This window comes from Trachypithecus francoisi, unplaced genomic scaffold (genome assembly GCF_009764315.1).
Source record: "Trachypithecus francoisi isolate TF-2019V2 unplaced genomic scaffold, Tfra_2.0 Lachesis_group15, whole genome shotgun sequence".
Lineage (NCBI taxonomy): Eukaryota > Metazoa > Chordata > Mammalia > Primates > Cercopithecidae > Trachypithecus > Trachypithecus francoisi.
Genome location: NW_022681460.1, coordinates 65,647,297 through 65,670,239, shown reverse-complemented (window position 1 = coordinate 65,670,239; position 22,943 = coordinate 65,647,297). Strand labels below are relative to the sequence as shown.

General features: G+C 47.9%; 1 pseudogene; it reads right to left on the bottom strand.

Annotated features, from left to right (window-relative positions):
* Window positions 1–22,173: 22,173 nt before the first annotated feature.
* LOC117097395 overlaps window positions 22,174–22,943 on the bottom strand; it is a 13,191-nt pseudogene continuing 12,421 nt past the window's right edge.

Genomic DNA, 22,943 nt, shown 5'->3' with positions numbered 1-22,943 from the left:
GTGGGGAGCAGAATGCACTAGGCACCGAAAGGGAAGTAGCCAACCCCAGGGGTTTGAGCTTCCAAAGGCTCTCTCTTGGGGTGTCGGGCAGTGCAGTGAGGGAAGGCCTGGCTACTTCCTTTATTACATCTACAGAAGGAGAAGTGGCCAGAAAAGGCCAGAAGAGTAAGACGTGTCCCAGGTACCCCATCCCCACTGGCAAAGCACTTGAAGACCTTTCCTTGTCCTCTCAGATAATTTTGATCCTCTAGTCCTTAAAATAGGACTTATAATCTCCATTTTAAAATAGAAACTGAGGCCAGCCATGGTGGCTCATGCCTGTAATCCTAGCACTTTGGGGAGGTTGAGCCAGGTGGATCACATGAGGTCAGGAGTTCGAGACCAGCCTGGCCAACCTGGTGAAACCCCATCTCTACTAAAAATACCAAAAAAAAAAAAAAAAAAAAAATTAGCCAGGTGTGGTGGTGTATGCCTGTTATTCAGCTACTTGGGAGGTTGAGGCATGAGAATCATCTGAACCTAGGAGGTGCAGGTTGCAGTGAGCCAAGATCACGCCATTGCACTCCAGACTGGGCAAAAGAGCAACACTCTGTCTTAAAATAATAAGCTGCAATAAAATAGAAACTGAGGCCCAGAGAGGTAATGAGCTTTGCCAGAAGACACAGCCAGTGAAGAGCATCACACAGAAGCTGTGTCTCCCAGCTCCTTGCCCAGTTGTGTGGAGATCCTTGGTTTATGCTGGAGGTGGCAGAATTTTGAGGGAGCTGAATGGGTTCTGAGCCCCTCTCTCCCCAGTGGGCAGCTGCACATGGCCAGGCACTGCTCCAGCCCCATGGTGGCTGGTGGGCAAGTGGAAGCTCTTTGGAACATGTGTTTCCACTTCAGTGGAGATGGGAACTAATAGCAGAAAAACCTGTGAAGCTGCTAATGGGATAATGCAGAAAGAGTTTATATGTTTTTCGAAGGAGGCCTGTGAGGATCTGGGGCAGGCCCATTGTGAGGCCACTGAGGCGGGAGGTCAGTCCACTGTTAACAGGAATTAAGCAGACACCGTGTAATGAGGGGGTTTTCGGAACAGAGGCTGGCGGTGCTGGTGCTCTCAACGTCTGCTCTCCCTTGGGACAGTAAGGCTGGACCTGAGGACTCCAATCACTTCTAGGTAGGGGGCTTCATGCTCTGTGCTTTCCTCTACATCTGCTTCCTTCTATCCCGCCCAAGGTGCAGGCACCTGGGGAGCGGGGGGAGGGTCACCACGTGGGTCTCCTGTCCCCAGGCAGTGTGACCCTGGCAGCTTCCTGAGGGATGTCTGGGTAGCTGCCTTCCCCCATGCACAGCTCTGGGAGGGAGATGGTTCATATTGCACCTTCGCTTGGAACCGCAACCACCCCCGGGAAGCTAGTTTTCCTTGAGAAATGTCTTCATGAGCAAGGCACAATGGGTCTGCCCTCCCCTATCCCCACTAGAGAGCCAGCTGTCTCTCCAGCAGATAGCACTGCCCTTGGACCTCCCAGCCCTAGCCCACTTGGAAGCTCCTATTAAGCTTGAGGTCAAGAAGTCCCTTAGCAGTCCTGCAGTGCGGTGGCTCTCAGGCTGTGGGTGTGGGAGAGGCACTCAGAGGCATAGGAGAGGCTAAGCAGGCAGGACCGCAGGCTCCCCTGCTCCAGCCAGTGCAGTCCCACCTTGTTTTACATATTGATATTCCTCACATTTCTCTCCAAATACTGAGGTTTCTACTTCTTTAAAAAATAAAAATAGGCTGAGCACGGTGGCTCACGCCCGTAATCCCAGCACTTTGGGAGGCCGAGACGGGTGGATCACCTGAGGTCAGGAGTTCAAAACCAGCCTGGCCAACATGGTAAAATCCCGTCTCAACTAAAAATACAAAAATTAGCTGGAAGTGGTGACACTCAGCTAGTTGGGAGGCTGAGTCAGGAGCATCCCTTGAACCTGGGAGGTGGAGGTTGCAGTGAGCCAAGATCGCACCACTGCACTCTAGCTGGGTGACAAGAGCGAAGCTGTGTCTCTAAAAAATAATAAAATAAAAGTAAAAAGCATTTAAAAATCTTTGCTCTTTCCCACTCTATGGAGGTGAAATAACTCAGGACTCAGAGAGATGGGACTTGCCAAGGTCACACAGAGCTGGAACCTGGCTGCAAGTCACTGGCCTCCTGGCCCAGAGGTGGTCCCAACCACCTTCTGCTTACAGTAACCAGTAAGACTTCAGGAAAACCAGAGAGATGCTAGAAATGGTCCTTTAGGAAGTGGAGAGGTGGGAAGAAGGGTTTGGTTGGTGTTCCCGGAGCCCCTGGAAAGTTGTTTCATCTCTCTGGGCCCAGCACGAGGCCTACATGGGAGAGGTGGCATTGAACATTGAGGATGAGGACAGTGTAGGGAAAAGAAAGAGAGATCAGACTGTTACTGTGTCTATGTAGAAAAGGAAGACATAAGAAACTCCATTTTGATCTGTGCCCTGAACAATTGTTGTGCCTTGAGATGCTGTTAATCTGTAACTTTAGCCCCAACGTTGAGCTCACAGAAACATGTGTTGTATGGAATCAAGGTTTAAGGGATCTAGGACTGTGCAGGCTGTGCGTTGTTGACAATATGTTTGCAGGCAGTATGCTTGGTAAAAGTCATCGCCATTCTCCAGTCTCGATTAACCAGGGGCACAATGCGCTGTGGAAGGCCGCAGGGACCTCTGCCCTGGAAAGCCGGGTATTGTCCAAAGTTTCTCCCCACTGAGACAGCCTGAGATATGGCCTTGTGGGACGGGAAAGACCTGACCATCCTACAGTCCCACACCCGTGAAGGGTCTGTGCTGAGGAGGATTAGTAAAAGAGGAAGGCCTCTGTCTCCTGCATGCCCCTGGGAATGGAATGTCTCGGCATAAACCCGATTATACATTTGTTCTATTCTGAGATGAGAGAAACCCGCCCTGTGGTTGGAGGTGAGACATGCTGGTGGCAATGCTGCTCTGTTATTTTTACTCCACTAAGATGTTTTGGTGGAGAGAAGCATAAATCTGGCCTACATGCACATCCAAGCATAGTACCTTCTCTTGGACTTATTTGTGACATAGATTCCTTTGCTCACATGTTTTCTTGCTGACCTTCTCCCCACTATCACCCTGTTCTCCTGCCGCATTCCCCTTGCTGAGATAGTGAAAATAATAATCAATAAATACTGAGGGAACTCAGAGACCAGTGCCAGTGCAGGTCCTCCGAATGCTGAGCGCCAGTCTCCTGGGCCAACTGTTCTTTCTCTATACTTTGTTTCTGTGTCTTATTTCTTTTCTCAGTCTCTTGTCCCACCTGACAAGAAATACCCACAGGTGTGGAGGGCAGACCACCCCTTCAGGCAGTGAGGATGGCAGGCACCTGTGTTCAGTTGGGCTGGAGGGCCCCTGCCTTTGAGGCTGACCCAGGCTGCAGATGAGGTCCTTCCTCCCTGCAGGGCAGCTGTACTGGAGGCCCCTTCTTTCTGGCCTGTCCAATAGTGAGCAGTCCTGGTGCAGGCTGCAGGGTCCTTTGTTTGTCTAGGCCAGCCTGGATGTCTTCTCTCAACCCAGCCTAGGAAGGCTAAGGGTCTGGAAAATCCCACCCCGTCTCCTTCTTCCAGTGTGCCTGGTAGGTATTCCAGGATTCCCGATGCACCTGCCATGCTCGAGGGCTGCTCATAATTTGAAAGCTCACCCTTCTTGGTTACCAGTGCCTCTCCGCTAGGAGAGCTCTCAAGTTTCAGATCAGAGGCAGGCCCTCTTTGCCAAGCCCTGTTCACTACAATTACATTGTATTTCCTTGGGAACATGCACTGGACATTTGTCAGTTCAATTTCCAACCTGCCCCCCGTCCTCCTCACTCTCCTGTGCTGGTTCCTCGTGCCTTCTTTTCCTTAGGGAAGCAAGGGAAGGCATGTGGGGAGGACAACCCTCTGCCTCCATGCTGCTTGGCTCTGGGACAATTGGCCTAAGTTATTCCTGGAGACTTTAGGCAGACGTTGGAAAGAACTTCCTGACCAACAGGGGCTTAGAAACAAACAGGAGTGCGAGGAAGATGGTGAATTTGTTGGCCCTGGAGACATTCTATGGGGGCTGGGTGTGTGGAGAGGCTTGACGGGCTGTTTCAGACAGAGGTAGGTCACCTCTTACGAGCCCTAGTCCTAAGCCCAGCTGCAGGCCCAAAGTCCATGCTTCTCCCTTTGTGTGACAAATATTGGTTGAGCATCTGCTCGGTGCTGGGCATTCACTGGGTTCTGGAGAGCAGGGAGCAAGAGACCCAGTGCCTGTCCATCCTAGGTCAGGAACAAGTGACCAGAAGACTTCAAGATAGTGCATTGTCAGTGCTGTGATAGACAAAGAATCAGGTCAGGACACCTCACCCTGGTCTAGAGGGGATGGGAAAGACTTCTTGGAGGAAGAGGTCTCTGCTGAGACTAGAAAAAGGGGAAGACGGTGAACAGAGCAAGAGCTGGACTCTAAAATCCCAGGACCTGTGTGCCATGCAGGTGCACTCAGTAGCTCAGCTGGGGCAGCATCAGTGAGCCTTTTTTAAATTATTTTTAAATGGATAGCCCATTGAAGAGAAAAATAAAATCAACAGATCACATGAATATCCAGTAACCAGGTAGACATCCCTGTCAATTTGACATATTTAACCCAGTGCTTGGCACACAGTAGGACCTCCACAAACATCTGTTAAAGGAACAAGATATTTGGTCAGTCTGGAACTCAGTATTCTCACTGGCCCTCTTTCTCCTCCAAACCTGCAAAACCTTTCTCCTCCAAACAGAGCTCAGCTTAGAGCTCTGCCAGGAGAGGATCAGCTGCCAAACCATCCAAATCATGTATTTACCCGGCCTCACTCCAAAGCTGTGTCCTACAAAGAAGTAAAAACAGTGACAGCAATGTGCGCTGAGGGCTTCCCACGTGCAGGCACCATTCTCATCGCCTTACCCATGTTACCCTACATAATCCTCACAAACGCCATATGAGATAGGCACTGCCATGATGTCATTTTACAGGTGAGGAAATGGGAGCACAGAGAAGTTGTGTGCTTCACCCGAGGTCACACAGCTGGTACATGGTTGATGGAAAAAATCACATTCTGTGTAGCTACAGGGTGTCAGGCATCGTTGGGCCTTTAATTCTTAGAATAACTAAGAGAAGCAGGTATCAACCTTCCCCTTTTACAGATGAGAAAAACCAAAGCTCAGAGAGTTAAGCATTAATAACTTGCCCAGCCTGGATGCTGCTCCTCTGGAATTTGGCTCCCAAAATAGTGCTCTCCTCCCCTCCCTGCACCCCATCAGCACCCCAGGACCTTTCCTGAACTGGGGTGCAAACAGCTGCACCCTGCCGAGCTCCGGGAGGGAACCAGCTCCAGGAGGCGAGCTGGCCCAGTGACTTGCCAGCAGGATTTATGTCCTGTCTGAGGAGGACAGTTTGGCTGTCCTCCAGGAGCAAGTGACCAGAAAACTTCAAGATAGTGTGCATTGTCAGTGCTGTGATAGACAAAGAATCAGGTCAGGACACCTCATCCAGGTCTAGAGGGGATGAGGAAGTCTTCTTGGAGGAAGAGAGGTCTCTGCTGAGCAGAGCTCCAAGATGGAACTTATTTCCATTAAACGATCGCAAATGTCAGACAGCACGGCCTGGGAGCTCCTTGTGCACGCACCCAGGCGGCTGGAGGCCAGGCCGCCTATAACAAGCATGCCCGCTGACCTCATGGTTACTCCTAATGCAATTAGAGCCCACTAAGAGACAGAAGGTTCCAACACGGAGCCTGAGCAGCATGCTCTCCAGGGCACGCAGCAGCCCCTCCCGCCTGAGAGATGGCACTGGGACAGAGGGTGTTGTTCTAATGAACTGAATGAGATCCATTCCAATGCAGATGGATGAAGAAATTACCTGCAGATGTGACTATGCACAACCATTGTGACTGTCCAGGCTGTCACGCAGGCTCGGGGAGCCAGGGCCTCATGGATTAGGGTTCCTCCCATACAGCCCCCTGCCTCTGGGCAAGGGCAACTTGTGCCAATCTGGATTGATGAGTGACTGCTGTCTCCCTTAGGCCTCCCAGTCATCAGTGCTTCTCCGGCCTGTGTTGTCCAGAGGCTCAGCTGGTAGTACGGGACTCCCCAGGGGTCCTGGTTAATGGCCTCAGGAGGCCTTCTGCAGGGGAACCCGGGAAGCTGCCAGTGGTCCTCTGTGCACACTTCAGCGGGGCTGAGTCCTCTTCCTTTGCACTGCAAAGTCCCTTCTTGGGTCTTTGAGTCCCTATGCATTTTTGGATTGTATAAAACCAGATAATACATTTTTTTAAAGAGAGCTATAGAAAAGATTCCCACATTGAAGACACAGGATCCATGAGAACATTGATTGATTGATTCATTCATTCATTCATTCATTCATTCCAGCACCCACAAGGCTCCAAACTGTTCCTGGCTGGGACAGAAAAGAGGAGCAAACCTGGCCCCTGTCCTGGAGGAGTCCAGGGAAAGGAGATGGACGTATAAATAGCCAGTTACCCGAAAGTGGGATGGGCTATGATACTGGAGCGTGTGATACAGTCAGTCCTTACTTAACATCGTCAATCGGTTCTTGGAAACTGACATTAAGCAAAATAACATATAACAAAACCAATATTTTCCTCATGGACATTGAATGAAACAAAATGCTGTTATTTGAGGACCTGCTGTGTGTTGTTTCCCTTAAAGTCAGTTTCCAAGAACCTACCAACAATGTTAAGTGCGGATTTACTGTACTCTGGGGACTCGGACGAGGGAGGTGACTTGACCTGGTGGTCAAAGAAGACTTCGTAGAGGAGGTGATGTTTACACTGAAAGGTAAACGGAACCTCCCCAGATGGATGAAGGGAGAAGGCATTCCCAGCGAGAGATCCCCCATGACAAAGGCGACGTGCAGAGGAGGGCATATTGCAGAGCACGGGAAGACGAGGGGCTCAAGGGCTCACAAGGGGCCTTGGACACCAGGCTGAAGACCCCAGGAATGTCTGAAGGTCTTTTGGGGCAAGAAGACAACATGGCTCGATTTCCATGTTAGAGCAATCCTCTTGGCAAAGGGTGTGCTGGAGGGACAGGTTGGAGGCAGAAGCCAGCAATTGTCCAGGCAGGGAGAAGGGAGAGGAAAGGGCAGATTCATGAGAGGTTGGGACAGTACCACCATCTTGGAGACTTCTATGCTGGAATGGGATGTAGAGGGGAGTGATGAGGAGGCAAAAAAGAAAAAAGAGTCAGGAACCATGAGGCTGGTGGGTGAGAGGAAGCCCACATAGGGAGGGGAAGAAGGATCCTGCTCCAGGCATGGCTATCCAGTGTTTAGGATGCAGGGACCCAGGATGTCCATGTTACGATCCTGGCTGCTTCCCGAAGCATTGTGAGAGCTGCTCTTCTCCACCAGGCACCTGTTTCCCCACACCAAGTCAGAAAGCTCATTCCCACCCCTCTTCCATCCATCTTCCCTCAGCATGGAGAATATGACTGGGAAACATTCGGGGAAGGTGTGAGGAGCTCTTTGGATTTTCTGAGCCCACCTGGTCCATGATGGGTGAGGGACAGAAAGTCCCAAACCCAGGCTTGCTGTTAAGCCCAGCAACTTCCTCATCCAGCATCCTTAGGGGCCTTTCCATACCTTCCCCTCTCCTGGAGCCTCCACACCACCCTGGTACCCCTCAGCAAATGACCTTGTCTCTTACCTGCCACCCCAAAGACACTCTCACCCCTCAAACTCACTGTCAGGTTTCCGTCCTTCCCTGCCCTGGTCCTGAGCCAGCCTCTTCACCTGTGCTCGGGAACTCTGTGCCATCAACCATCCCTTCTCACGCTGCTGTCTTCTGCCCCTCAGCTGACAGAACAGGGTCCTGTCTCCTCCATTCCAAAGTGCCCCCTGCATCTGCTTCAAGCCACTGCCTTCTTCCTTTCCCTCTTAAGGGCTTTCTACATGCATCACTTCCATATCCTCATCTCTTTCACCCTTCAACCCACTGCAAACTAGCTACTGTGCCCCCACTTCCAAGAAACTCTTCTTACAGAGGCCACAGCCTATATGGGCCTGTCCTCATCCTACGTGTCCTCTCTGCCTCTTTATCACCTCGAACCCTTCCTCCCTCCCTCCCTTCCTTCCTTCCTTCCCTCCTTCTTTTCTTCCTTCCTCCCCCACCTCCGTTTCTTCCTTCCTCTGTCTCCTTCCTTGGCTCCTGCCCCCCAGTACCTGCTGGTTCTCCTCTCACCCTCTCTGCCATCTCCTTGGGCTACGTCATGCAGGTTGGGCTTCCCCAGCAAAGCCCCTCAGACGCCTCTCCTCTCTGCACACATTCTCCCGAAGCTTGATCCTCACTCCGGCCCTGACTTCTCTAGTGACCTCCAAACCCATTTAAGAAGCCAGCAGATATCCCTAACCCCATGTTTCATATTCTGCCTCCCCTACCCACCCATTCCCCACCTGTCCCCTGCCTTGCTGAACAGCCAGCAAACTGGAGCCATCCACCTTTACTCTCCCTACATCAAATGTATCAGCAGGTCCTGCTAATTCAACTTTCCAGATATCTCTGGGATTCACTTCTCTCCATCTCCGCTGTCATCACTGTATCCTGGTCTGGTGTCTCACACCTGGACAGCCTCCCAGTCTTCTCTGCCTGAAATCATCCTCCTCTAGGTCCCTGCAGAGCTGGTCTCTGCCTTCCCCTGTGACCTCATGTGCTTCCATCCCCTTTCTCTCTTCATTCTGGTCGCCCTGCTTCCTGCACTTTCCTGAATACACCAAACTGGTTCCCACCCCTGGACTCTCTGGAAGGCTCCCCTGCCAGATCAGCAGTTCTCAAACTTTTGGTCCCATGAGTCTATTACACTCAAGAACTGAGGGGCTGGACATGGTGACTCACACCTGTAATCCCAGCACTTTGGGAGGCCGAGGTGGATGGATTGCTTGAGTTCGGGAGTTTGAGACCAGCCTCGGAAACATGGCAAAACCCCATCTCTACAAAAACTACAAAAATTAACCACACATGGTGGTGTGCACCTGTAGTCTCAGCTACTCAAGAGCACCTATAGTCCCAGCTACTCAGGAGGCTGAGGTGGGAAGATCGCTTGAGCCCAGGAGGTCAAAAAGAAAAAAGAATTGAGGACTCCAGGCCAGGCGTGGTGGCTCATGCCTATAGTCCCAGCACTTTCGGGGGGCAGGGATGGGAGGGTTGCTTGAGGCCAGAAGTTCAAGATCAGCCTGGGCAACAGAGCAAGACCCTATCTCTACTAAAAAGAAAATCAGCCAGATGTGGTGCGTGCATCTGTGGTCTCAGCTACTCAGGAGGCTGAGGTGGGAGGATCACCTGAGCCTGGGAAGTTGAGGTTGCAGTGAGCTGTGATTGTGCCACTGTACTTCAGCCTGGTCAACAGGGTGAGACCCTGTTTCCAAAAAATTTGAAAAAATAATTGATGACTCTAAAGAGTGTCCGTTTGTGTTTTTATGGGTTATATCCATCACTATTTACTAAGAGAGAAATTAAATTTGAGGATTTTTAAAAACAGAATACAAGCCAGGCTCAGTGGGGTGCACCTGTAGTTCCAGTTACCTGGGAGGCTGAGGAAGTAGGATTGCTTGACCCCCGGAGTTCTAAACGAGCCTGGTCAACATAGTGAGACTTGGTCTCAAAAAACAAACAAACAAACAAACAAAAAACCCAAACATGAGAATATTCAAGAACAATTCCCATTAGCTGTCAGAGTGATGACATCATCATACATCACAGGACACCCGAAAACTTCCTTGTAGACTGGTGAGAGAATGAGAGTAACAAATAGCATCTTAGTATCATAAAAAGTTTCACTTGCAAAACCCCTGAAAGGGTCTTGGAGTGCCCAGACAGCGCTGAGCACAGCTGCACCAGATCCACACGTCCCCCTCGTTCACTTCATTTAGGTCTAAGCACAAAAGTCACCTCCTCAGAAAGCCTCTCTGCCCCCTCACCCTCCCTCAAGTCATTCTATCCTGTTACTACTTGCATGTTTGTCTCTCTCTCTCTGTCTCTCTGGAGACAGGGTCTTGCTCTTTCAACCAGGCTGGAATGCAGTGGTATCACCACAGTTCACTGCAGCCTCGACCTCCCAGGCTCAAGTGATCCTCCCACCCCAGCCTCCCGCATTGCTGGAACCATGTGTGTGCCACCAAGTCTGGCTAATTTTTTTTTTTTTTTTTTACTTTTTATAGAGACAAGGATCTCCCTATGTTGCTCAGGCTGGTCATAAACTCCTGGGCTCAAGTAATTCTTCCCCCTTGGCCTCCCAAAGTGCTGGGATTACTGGTGTGAGCCGCGTGCCCGGCTTGCATGGTCTTTATAGACCTTATTACCATCTGAAATTGTTTTCTTGCTTATTTATTTTGTTCCTCCCCACTAGAATGCAAGCTCCATGAGGACAAAATCCAGATTCTTTTGTTCACGTTGGAGCACAGCATAGTGCCTGACACACAGTGTCAAAGATCTTTAAATGAATGAATTGTATCAAAGCAGTTGTTCTCCCCATTGCTCTCTATTAGAATCACTTGTGAGGGAGGGGGTTTTTTAATTCCTGCATCCCAGCCAATTAAACCAGAATCTCAGGGGGTGAACCCGAGTCTACCCAGGCATCAGTGTTTTATAAAGTTCCCCAAATGATTCCAATGTGCCCCTGAGATTAAGAACCAATGGTCTAGATTCTTAAATCCTCACTGATGGAGAGACTGTTTATTCCTCACTGGGCCAGACTTACACAGGATATAAATAAGGGCAACTCTGTCTTGCTGGACCAGGCAGCCAGGCCCAAGGGCAACTAGATGGAGGAAGCTATTCAGCTCTCTGTGGGTGAGAACTACCCTTCTAGGTCCCGGGCCATGGATCAAAGAGATGGGATCAGTCGCTTGCACAGGCGGCACTGGTTATTCTCTCAAACATGTCTGCATGGCTTGCTGCACTGGAAGCATTTTTCCCCTTACTGTGATGCAGGATTCTGGTGCTTTGGAGACTCGCAGGGAGCGATGATGATTTCAGTGGACAGAGATAGAAATGATGCAGGTCCCCAGATTCCCCTGGGCAAGGAGAGGTTCACATGGCTGGCCTGGGGGCTGAATTGTAGCCAGGAATTGACACACCTATGCTCCCACCTGGTCAATGCTTCCCGCACTCAGCAGTCACTAGAACTCCCCAGAAAGGCTGGAGTCAGCCACTGTCCAGCCCACAGCAGCTCTTAAGGCTAAGATGCCTAGCAGGAATTCCTGTTTCCAAGCAAGAGAAGAAAATTCACCCAGCACTGTGCCACATGGATGAAATGATCCCTGATTCTCAGAGGGGAATAATGATTTTCATTGCACAGGGGAAGAAACTGAGGCACCGAGACGGTAGGTGATTTGCCTAGAGTCCGATCAAAGTTAAAATCTCAGATTGGCTATGCGACCTTTGAGAAGTCATTTGACCACCAGCCCCCAAATCAGCATCCGTGTCTGTCAAATGGGGGAAATAGCACGTACCTCACAGGGTTGTTTAATGAATGTGAAAGCGCTGAGAGTAAGCACAAAGTTGAGAACCTTCCACAAGTGGCAATTATAGTATTATTCTCATTGGCTCCCAAATCCTTTTGCTTCTCAGAGGACAATCGCTTCTGTTTCTATGATATGATTTCAAGTTTTCTTTTTTTTTAACAGGCTTTTGCTCTATCACGGAAGCTGGAGTGCAGTGGTACAATCATGGCTCACTGCAGCCTCGACCTCCCGGGCTCAAGCAATCCTCCCCGCCTTCCACCTCAGCCTCCTAAGTAGCTGGGACTACAGGTGTGTGTCACCACACTCGGCTTATTTTTTTATTTTTTTGTAGAGACGGGGTCTTGATATGTTGCCTAGGTTGGTCTCGAACTCCCGGGCTCAAGCATTCCTCCTCCCCGCCTTGGCCTCCCAAAGTACTAGGATTACAGATGTGAGCCAATGCGCCCAGCCCTGATTTCAAGCTCTTTTACGTGCATTAGCCCACTTCATTTTTGAAGCAGCTCTGCGAAGTTGAAACTTTTGCCTACCTGCCCTCTTTGTTTGATGAAGACCCTAGGGTCTAGAGAGGTGAAGTCACATGCTCAGGTCCCACTGAGGTGGCAGAGCTGGGTCAGAAACCCAGATGTCCCAACTCCCTGCCCAGGACCTTCACCACACAGCAGTAGCCACAGAGGACTGTGGCTTACCTTGGCCTCAAGGAGAGGTTACACCCTGGGTTCTGTGGGAAGGAGGTACCTGGCAGAGGAGGAAATGGGCCTCAGCCCCAAGTCCTCCCCCAGGGGGAGGATAAAACCTATAATTAATTAAGAACCTACTGGGTGCTGGGCTTCATCATCTGTGGTTTGAATGAATTAGTTCATTTCATTTTCAAAATAGCTCAGTGAGTCAGGTCTTCTTATCCTCTTCTCACAGGTAAGAGAGGTAAAACACAAGGCCCACATCCTAGGTGGTGGAGCCAGGATTATGCCAAAGCTCACAATCTTTGTAGGATACTGTGGCTTTACGGAAGGCCATGGCTGCCAGCAGCCAGCCAGCTCTGCCAGAGACCACTGCCACCCCTTGCACCATCCCACTGGGTAGAGCAGGGCCCACCTTCTCCATGCCAGGCAGCTGCAAAGGCCCCTGCACCATTTCTACCACTTGGTTCAATTCCCAGATGGGGCTGAGCCCCTTACTGAGCTGGTAGGTATACAAGAATGGATAAGAAAAAATAAAGTTTCCTGCAGGAGCTGGATGTACGTTAAAAAAAAAAAAAAAATAGGCTGAGTGTGGTGGCTCATGCCTATAATCCCAGCACTTTGGGAGGCCAAGGTGAGCAGATCTCTTTTATTTATTTATTTAAGAGATGGGGTCTCACTATGTTGCCTTGGCTGGTCTCAAACCCCTGGGCTTAAGCGATCTGCTCGCCTCGGTCTCCCATATTGCTGGGATTACAGGTGTGAGCCACCGCACCCAGCCCGGGTGGATCTCTTGAGCCCAGGAGTTCAGACCAGCTTGGACAACATGGTGAAATCCTGTCTCTATTTAAAAAAAAAAATTTTTTAAATAAGTGGTAAAGAGAATTGCAAGCACTGTGCTGAGAAAGGAAGGGTGATTTCCATCTAGGGGTGTAAGATGAGATACCACAGAGGAGATGGTGTCTGAGTTGGGCTTGGAAAAGTAAAAGTAGGTCTCCTTTCCCATAGCAGGAAACAATGTCTTGCCTTTGAGGTGGAGGTAGGAGTTAGGGGATGTTTTCTCTAGCAAAGACCACAGCTCCTCCATAAAAGCAGGCAGCTTCCTCCAAGCAAGCGCATTGACTAGAAATATTTTCTAGAAAATGATAAGAAGGGGCCAGGAGCAGCTGCAGACGACTTAGCGAGTTGGGATTGGCAGGCACCTCTTTAGGGCCTGTAGAGATAATGTCACTTAACAGGGATTGGCTGTTGCCAGAAGAGTGGATAACAGGGAGCCTTTGGGAGGGGGACAAGGCTGAATTCCTCAATGACAGGTAACTAACCTGCTCTGCAAAGGCTCAAACTTAAACTTGGGGAAGAAAGGGTCCATAGTACTGGGGCAGCTACAACCAGTAGGACCCACAGAGAAGCTGGGCAGAACTGGCAACATAATTTGCAGGGCCCAGTGCAAAAGGAAAATCAGTTCAAAAATCTATTCAAAAACTGTTCAGAATTTTGAGAGTGACAGCAGAGCATGAAACCCACCTTGGGACCCCTTGTAAGAGCCAGCCGTGAAGTCTGGGCTGGGGAAAACAAGCAATGGATAAGGCCACAGGAAGAGCAGCCACAGGAGCCTTCTGACCTAATGGTCTGATCAAAATGAAGAGAACCCATAAACACAGGTGGGTAATCCTGAGACACAGCCAGGACCACACTCAACCTTTCCTAGATGCACCACTGAGGCCTTTGTAACTCTCCCAACCACCCAGTCCACCCCAGCCACCCAGCGTTCTCCAAGAGTACGGGTCTCGCCCTATTTGGAGGAGAGAGGGCATTTAAATTTCATCTCTCTGTGTTGGGGGAGCTCTAAATGCTGGGAAAAGATGTCATGCTTGGAGACCATCTGGAGAAAAGGCCTCTGGAGTTGTTTCTTTAATTTACAGAACTGACAACTGAGGGTAGGGGCCTTTGGTAAGTACAAAAGGTGATGGCCCAGAAAAGAATCAAAGTATTAATAACGGGCTCGGCTGGCACCGGCCTCCGGTCCCCTGCCCTGGGGTTCATGTGGCTGGGAAGCCTGATGTCTCTGTTTCAACAGTGGGATCAGAACTGGCTTTCAGAGCAACATAAGCCAGGGGTAATTTTTAGCACAGACGTAACTTTCTAGTTCCTTTTTCCTACCCCTCATTTTTCAGTTGCCTTTAAAGAGGCCGCAGAGAACTGAAAAACAAATCCAAGTTTAAAGAGACAAGTGCAAAAATGCAAACTGGGTAAGGGGACAGAGCCACCAGCTGGACAAAATGTGCCTGGAAAATAGCATCCTCTGCTTGGCAGGTGCCAGGGATTTATAGTTGAGTTTTGCAGACATTTTATCACATTACGAGCCAGGTCAGGAGACCCACACAATTCTGCTTATGTGAAAGAACAAACTATCTGATAAAAGTCAGCTGTTGCCTATAAACACAGTGTGGGGATTGCAGTTGAGTAGAGGATTTATTAGTCTGGGCACTCCATACAAATTAAGAACTGCTCCACGTGTTTCAATCCGAAGAGATGAACCAGAGCAGAGAGGGTTGCTCCCTGCTCACATGATGGCCAACAGGCCACACTGACCCCCACCCCATCACTTACTCTACTAGAGACCAGAGGGAAGATTCTTGCTGAAATTAAGTCACAGAGGATCTAGTCTCATATTCCCCTATCTCTCCTCCTACAAAAACTCACAAACATAATCAGTCGCTCTCTCCATCCACTGCATTCCCCACACATCCTTACCAATAGCCCTTCTCACGAAGGGCTTGCAGATCTGCCTGGCCTACTAGATCATGGACTTCTTTCATTTATCTCTGTATTGCTAATGATGAGTTCTGTGCTGGGCACACAAGGAGGCCTCAGAATGAATGGATATGGATGCGACAGGCGCTAAAGCCCCATATACATAGGTTATGACTGTCCCACCCAAACAGCATGGAGGGGTGGGGGGAGCAACGCCGAGGTACCTGTTGGACTTGAGGACTGTCAACAAAAAGGGAAGGAGAGGTGCAGTGAGGACATTATGAAGGTGTTTCTTCCCCAGAGAAGGGCCGTCTTTGTGGCTACTCTACCCAGCCATCAATCTCTGTGCTAACTGCTGCTTTTTCTCAGGATGGAGGCTCTTTCTTAAGGAATGGCCCTGTAACAGAATGAAGGTACTTAGTAAGTGTGCAGATATCTGGCCCCTCCCCATACATACTAGATCGGAATCTCTGGGCTGGGGCCCTATAGTCTCGGAAAAATGACTTTCCTTTGCTCTATGTGGAAACCAAGAAGAAGCCTTCCAGGAAGGATGGGGAGGAGGAGAGTGCCTGGAAGGGGTGCCCCTGTCATTCCTTCAGAAGCACTGGCTTTCCCCTACGAGGCCCTGGCATCAAGGGCAAAAGTGTAGGACTCTGGTAAACCATGCCAGGATTTGCTCCAACCCTCTTGGTTATGGGATCACAAGGGAGGGTAACTGGCAAGGTTGCGGCTATCCTGGAAGAGGCTTGGATACTTCATGTGTCACTGCCAAGTCAGATGGTGGTAGCTCTGCACTGCAGGATCCATGTCCTGTGCAGGGCTGGGTATCAGAAAACCTCACTCTTGTTACAGCTGAGTAGACGTTAGACATGCTCTTGCCTTCTGTGGCAGAGAGCGAACAGTGGTGTGGGGGAAAGCACCTTGCACCAGAACCAAGCAAGCCCTAGTGCAAATTCTGGCAACAACACTGACAAATCAAATCAAAAGTTTAAAGAGGCAAGTGCAAAAATGCAAACTGGGTAAGGGGACAGAGCCACCAGCTGGACAAAACGTGCCTGGAAAACAGCATCCTCTGCTTGGCAGTGGCCAGGAATTTATAGTTGAGTTTTGCAGATGTTTCATCACGTTACGAGCATTTAGAAAACTTACCAGGTCTCTGTCTCCGTCTCTTCATCTACCTGATGGAAGTAAGTATACTTGTTTCAATACTTGTTGAGGGTTTAAAAAAATATTAAAGAGCCTAGCACAGAGCTATACACTTAGTGAGTGACTAATAAAACTTAAGTGAATTTCAATCCCTTAAATGCTGATAAATGTACCAAAAGCCCTCACTACTCCTCTCACTTAAACCTTACAACCATGTAAAGACATATCATCACTTCTCCTATACAGATGAGGAAATAGACTTAGGGGAAATTACTTGAGACAACCCTTACTCTGAGAGAAGAATCTGAAGGTCAGTTTCTAGATGTGGATGGGGAGGGACAGGATAGAGGGAAACCAAAACTCTTCATTTCATCCCAAGACTGTCTTACACGGACAGAGAAAGAGGTTCTGACCCAGCTGAGGAGAAACAGAGAACAAAACTCACACTGATGTCTTCATTCATAAGCCAGTGGCATACATAAAGGAGGAGCACCAGAAGTATTCCCATTGTGGTGACACTCCCTGAATTAGTTATCAATTTAATGATTCCAGTAAAAAATACTGACAATTTATTTTGTTGTTGTTGTTGGAAGGTGGTGGGATTAGCTAAATGGAAAATTCCAGGGGGTTGGGGGAAGGCCTAATGAACAAGAGTGGGAGTGCAGGGGGGTTGCTATTATAAAAACCAATAGGTATGAAGACTTTGGAAACAAATGTCCACCCTAAGGGGCTATTTTAAGTAAATTATGGTTTACCCACACAACAGAAATCTATGCAACTGTTTAAAACAATGTAAGGAAACTCTTATATATATAGGATGAAGTCCAAGATACAGTAAGAAAGAACAAGGTGAAAAAGTGGGTATATGGTATGTTAGCCTTCATATAAAAATGGAGGTTTTTTTGACGTAGTGATTATCTATTGCTGTGGAACAAATGGCCCCCAAACTTAGCGATTTGGAACATTTTTTATCCCAGTGTACATGGATCAGGAATCTGGGCAGTGCTTGGCTGGTCACCTTTGGCTGGGATTTTCAAGAGCTGTAGTCAAGCTGTCAGCTGCAGCTGTGGACCCATTAGAAGGTTCAACTGGGAGGGAGGATGTTTCCAAGTTCACTCACATGGTTGTTGGCAGGCATTGGTCTCTCACATGAGTCTCTCCACAGGGCTGCCTCACACCACCGCAGCTGTCTTTCCCCAGGGTGGCTGATCCCAGAGAGAGAGAGCACCCAGATGGAAGCTGCAGTCTTTTTTACCTATTTCAGAAGTGACATCCTACCACTTGTGTGGTATTCTGTTCATTAGAAGTAGATCTGTAAGTCCAGCCCATATGGAAGGGGAGGGGAGTGCACAGGGGCGTGAATACCAGAGGTAGGAGCACTGGGAGCTGCCTTTGAGGATACCTGCCCACCACACTCACCCAGGCAAATAGTATTTCTGGAAGGATACACAAGAAACATCCAATATGGGTTGCTTTCAGGGAAGGGAATTGGGAAACTGGGGGAGAAGCATTTTTCACTGAGTACACCATTGTTCTTTTAGAGACAGGGCCTCACTCTGTTGCCCAGGCTAGGGTGAAGTGGTGTAATCATGGCTCACTGTAACCTCAAACTCCTGGGCTCAAGTGATCCTCCCGCCTCAGCCTCTCAAATAGCTAGGACTATAGGCACACACCACCACACATGGCTCTTTTATTTATTTATTTTGTATTATTTTATTTATTTATTTATTCATTTATTTGAGACAGAGTCTCACTCTGTTGCCCAGGCTAAAGTGCAGTGACGTGATCTCGGCTCACTGCAACTTCTGCCTCCCAGATTCAAGCAATTCTCCTGCCTTAGCCTCCTTAGCAGCTGGGACTAAAGGTGCACGCCACCACACCCAGCTAATTTTTGTATTTTAGTAGAGACAGGGTTTCACCCTGTTGGCCAGGATGGTCTCAATCTCTTGACCTCATGATCTGCCAGCCTGGGCCTCCCAAAGTGCTGAGATTACAGGTATGAGTCACCACGCCCGGCCCTCTTTTATTTTTTTGTAGAGATAGAGTCTCAAAAGAGACAGTTGCTCAGGCTGGTCTAAACTCCTGACCTCAAGCCACCCTCCCACCTCGCCCTCCCAAAGTGCTGGGATAAGCCATTGTGCCCAGTCTAAATATGCTCTCGCATACCTTTTTTACAATATTGATGTATCACTTACTCAAAAAATAAATCAGGCCGAGTGTAGTGTGCAGTAGCTCACACTTGTAATCCCAGCATTTTGGGAGGCCGAAGCAGGCAGATCACTTGAGTTCAGGAGTTCAAGACCAGCTTGACCAACACGATGAGACCTTGTCTCTACTAAAAATATAAAAATTAGCCGGGCATGGTGGTAGTCGCCTGTAATCCCAGCTACTCAGGAGGCTGAGGCAGGAGAATCGCTTGAACCTGGGAGGCACAGGTTGCAGTGAGCTAAGATTGCACCTCTGCACTCCAGCCTTGGTGACAGAGTAAGACTCCATCTCAAAAAAATAAATAAAAAGTATTTTAAATTTAAAAAGAACAATGAAAAGGATGGCATTTTAAGAGACAAAAAGCTAAGAGGAAACAAAATAAAAAGAATAACAATTGTACTTAAATACTATATAGTTATTTCTGAGCACTATAAACATGCTTGTTTCTACTTAGCCATTTCTTGTTTCTATGAGGGAAGTTAAAAAACCTCTTTATTTTCTGGGTGAGGTATCTCACACCTGTAATCCTAGTACTTTGAGAGGCCAAGGTGGGCAGATCAGAAGGTCAAGAGATTGAGACCATCTGGCTAACATGGTGAAACCCCGTCTGTACTAAAAATACAAAAAATTAGCCAGGTGTGGTGGCAGACACCTGTAGTCCCAACTACTGGGGAGGCTGAGGCAAGAGAATGGTATGAACCCCGGAGGTGGAGTTTGCAGTGAGCCAAGATCGCGCCACTACACTCCAGCCTGGGTGACAGAGCAAGACTCCATCTCAAATAAATAAATAAATAAACCTCTTTATTACACATACATACACATAAGCAAGCAACTCCCATTTGTAGAGCAAAATACAAACGTTTGAGCTGGGATTCACAATCCTCTTCGCAATTTGGTTCCAGTCCACCCTTCCTGACCCGTTTCCTGCCATCCTTCCATCCTTCTATGTACTCGTTATCTGCAGTACTGCCCTATTATTTGCCAGTTCTGGTGGGTAAAGGCAACAAGTACAATGTCTGGCAGGCAGCAAACTTTCATCCAGTGTTGGCTTCCATTCTACCTCAAACACTGCCTTTGCTTAGACTGTCCCCTGTGCATGGAATGCCCTGTACCCCTCTCCTAGCCCCACGTAAAATTCCCTTCAAGGCCTACCTCAAATGTCACTGTCATCAAGGAGTCCCACAGGCAATTAGTTATCACCTCTAGTCTCCCACAGCACCTGTTTTTACCTTAACTATAACACTTTTATTATTGTATTGCAACTTAAATCTCTGCGACCCAAAGCCTGGTCCTTGGACCATCAGCAACGACATTAGCTGGGACTTCGTTTGAAATGAAGAATGTAGGCCCCATTCCAGACCTACAGAATCAGAATCTGAATTTTAACAAGATATCAGTGATTTATTTGCACATTAATCTTTCCCTGGTTGAACTGTAAACCTTTCCAGGGCTCTCTTTCATCTCTGTCCCCAGAGCCCAACATAAGACTTGACACTCAAATGTTTTTAAAGTTTTATTTACAATACTCACGCATAGGATAGATTTTTTAATTCCTGGAAAAATAAATACACATTGTTAATAATAGTTATCTGGTAGGTAGATAACGGTATATTTCTATGTAACTTTTAATTTTTCATAATCAGAATGTATTACCTTTGCAGATGGAAAACATGAAGATTTGGGAAAATGCATGTAAAATGTAAGATAAAATGTAAATTGTAAGACATAATACATTCACAAAAGGTATAATTGTGTTGAGCTATATTTACAGATATAAAAAGATGAACAAATTACATTAGGTTTTTTAAAAAAGACAATCTAACAGAATGTATCGATGCTACCACATTTGTTCTTCAAAAAATTTTGTGAATTGGCTGGGTACAGGGGCTCACACCTGTATTCCCAACACTTTGAGAAGCTGAGGTGGGAGGATCCCTTGAGCTCGGGAGTTTCAGCTGGGCAATATTCTCACCATATTTAAAAAATTTTTGAAAAGACACTGAAAAGATACATATCAAAATATCTCTAATGAAGTTTATTTTGCAATTTTCTACATTCTAATTTTTTCTAGTTTTCCTAAGATCTTTATAAAAGCATATCACTTATAATAAGAAAATAGTTATTTTCATTTTTGAAAAATATCTATACCCTTTATTAAGCCCCTTTACATTCAGTGACCAAGATTTCTACCACACCCTGGGAAGCTGAAAGTTCTGAAAGTAACAGGTCATTACATAGATGAAGGCAGTGGTCCTTGGAAATGCAGCTCCGATGGACTGACTCTGGGCTGGCATTCTCCCACCCCTGCAGCTGCTCCAGATTCAGAGGAATGTGGCAAGTCAGATACCAGCTTTGGCCAAAAAGAAACCCTGTCATTTTAGGAGTCTCACCATGCCCATTTACTTCCTCTGAGGTGGTAAAAGCAAACACTTCAAAGATGAAGCATTCAGAATGATTCATGCTATACCACTTCCCCTTGGTGGCAGGCTATGGAAATTGGCTTGATGATAACTATTGCAATTGGTCAAAAAAAGAAAAAAAATTTTTTTTTAGATGGAGTTTCTCTGTTGCCAGGCTGGAGAGCAGTGGCCCCATCTTGGCTCACTGCAACCTCTGCCTCCCGGGTTCAAGCAAATCTCTTGTCTCAGCCTCCTGAGTAGCTGGGACTACAGGCGTGCACCACCATGCCTGGCTAATTTTTGTATTTTTAGTAGAGACAGAGTTTCACCATGTTGGCCAGGATGGTCTCAATCTCTTGACCTCGTGATCCACCCACCTTGGCCTCCCAAAGTGCTAGGATTAAAGGTGTGAGCCACCATGCCCAACCAAAATTTTTAAAATATATTTTCTGTCAAAATCACCCTTACTTCTTCAAATCATCAAAACCACTTTTCTTTTGTCAAGGATTCAGGTATTGACACAAGACACAAAACTAGGACCTGGTTTCAACAGACAGTGCTTTGGATGATGCCAAGGGCAATGGGGCTCTTTGCCTCCTGTCCTTGCCTCCTACCTATTCAAGTCTACAATGGAGGCAAGGCACTATGTTCTTCAGCACCACCTTGCCTGCTATCTATCTCCATCCACTTCCCTGGCCTCAGAAAAGGGCAAGGCGTGGCTCACATACTCTCAGCCATGGCCTGATGTGCAGCAGCTCCAACATCAGACATCTAAGCGCTAATTCTCCCCAAGACCCAGTTCTCAGGTTCGAGACATTGATATTTCAAATATGTCAGATTGAAATACTGAAGTTTCTTTAGAAATATCAGGGTGCAGCAATGTCAGTCTTCAACTGTGGTGTCTGTGGTCTCCAGATAAACACAGCTTCCTTACTCTTCCAGGAAGAAGGAAACATTGAATAGGATGTGTGAAATAGAAAGAGAGAAAACCTGGCATTATCACCTCTCCCGAGAACATAGAACACACAGAAGCACAGCAAGGGCATCTTTCTAGTGCTTCCAAAGAGGTGAGCCACAGGGAGAGAAAGAAGGAGAGGAGACCTGAAGGAAGAACACAATCTGGTACCTTGTACAGGATCTTGGTGTTCATTCGGTCCCAGGCCTTGGACAAAGCTTGGGTGTTTGCCAAGTTTCCCCCATTGAAAAGAGGAAAGAAGATATTTTATCTTCAGGTAAGTTTCTGGAAGTTGAGGACTGCTCAAAAGAAAATGAAATATGCTGAAGGGAAAAAAAACACCCTAGTGAGAACCAGAGGGAGCTATAAAAGTGAAAGTGCAGATATCCTTACATTTTACCAGGTGGGCCTGATTCACCTAGGCTACAGATATTTCCTGAGCAGCTGTTTACTAATATGGCTTTGTGCTATAGGGAAAGAGGAATGAAACTATCTCTGAAATCTGGGATCTCAGCTTGGTGAGGACAAAACCAGATCCTGAGAAGAAAGAACAAAAGTGACATGAAAGGTAAAGCTCAGTGGAGGTCCAAAGGATAAATACAACTAATTCAGAGGACAGCAGGGACACTCCAGCTGGTAGGAAACATAAACAAAGGCACAGAAGCAGAGATGCATAGAACGAATTCAGGGAAAGCAAATCTTCCAGTCATGGACGCCACATGGAGAGCAGTCGGAAAGGCTGAAAGGTAAACTGAGCCAAAACAGAATACTGCCAGGGCATTGATCCATACCATAACTGGCTCCCAGCCTTGAGAAGGCCTCAAAGTTGTCAGCAATGTCCTTGTTGTTGATGTCTACTTCATATCACGTGCCCCCAGACATGCTGAGCCTGCAGCTTGTTAAGAATCTTTGTGGCATCAAAGCCAGCCTTATTGCACGGCTGGTGTGGGGTAATCTCCAAGGCCTTTGTATATGCCCCAATCAACAGCTGCTGTTTTCTTGGAATAGTCCTTGGGAAATCCCGAAGGTACTTAAAGAACTCCCTCTCAATGACCCCGCCACCAGCCACCACTGACTCATTCCTGATGGCATCATGCAGGGACCACTCTGTCTCCTCCATAAACTGCTTGGCACCGCCACAGAGGATGAAGGTGCATGTCTTGGCCTTGGGGCAGCCAATAAAAAATTTTACCTCTCACCTTTAAATCTGGGTCTCTTCAAACACCTGGCATCGACCCAGCACATCTGCTGAGAGAGCATTCGGACTGGTCTGGATTGAG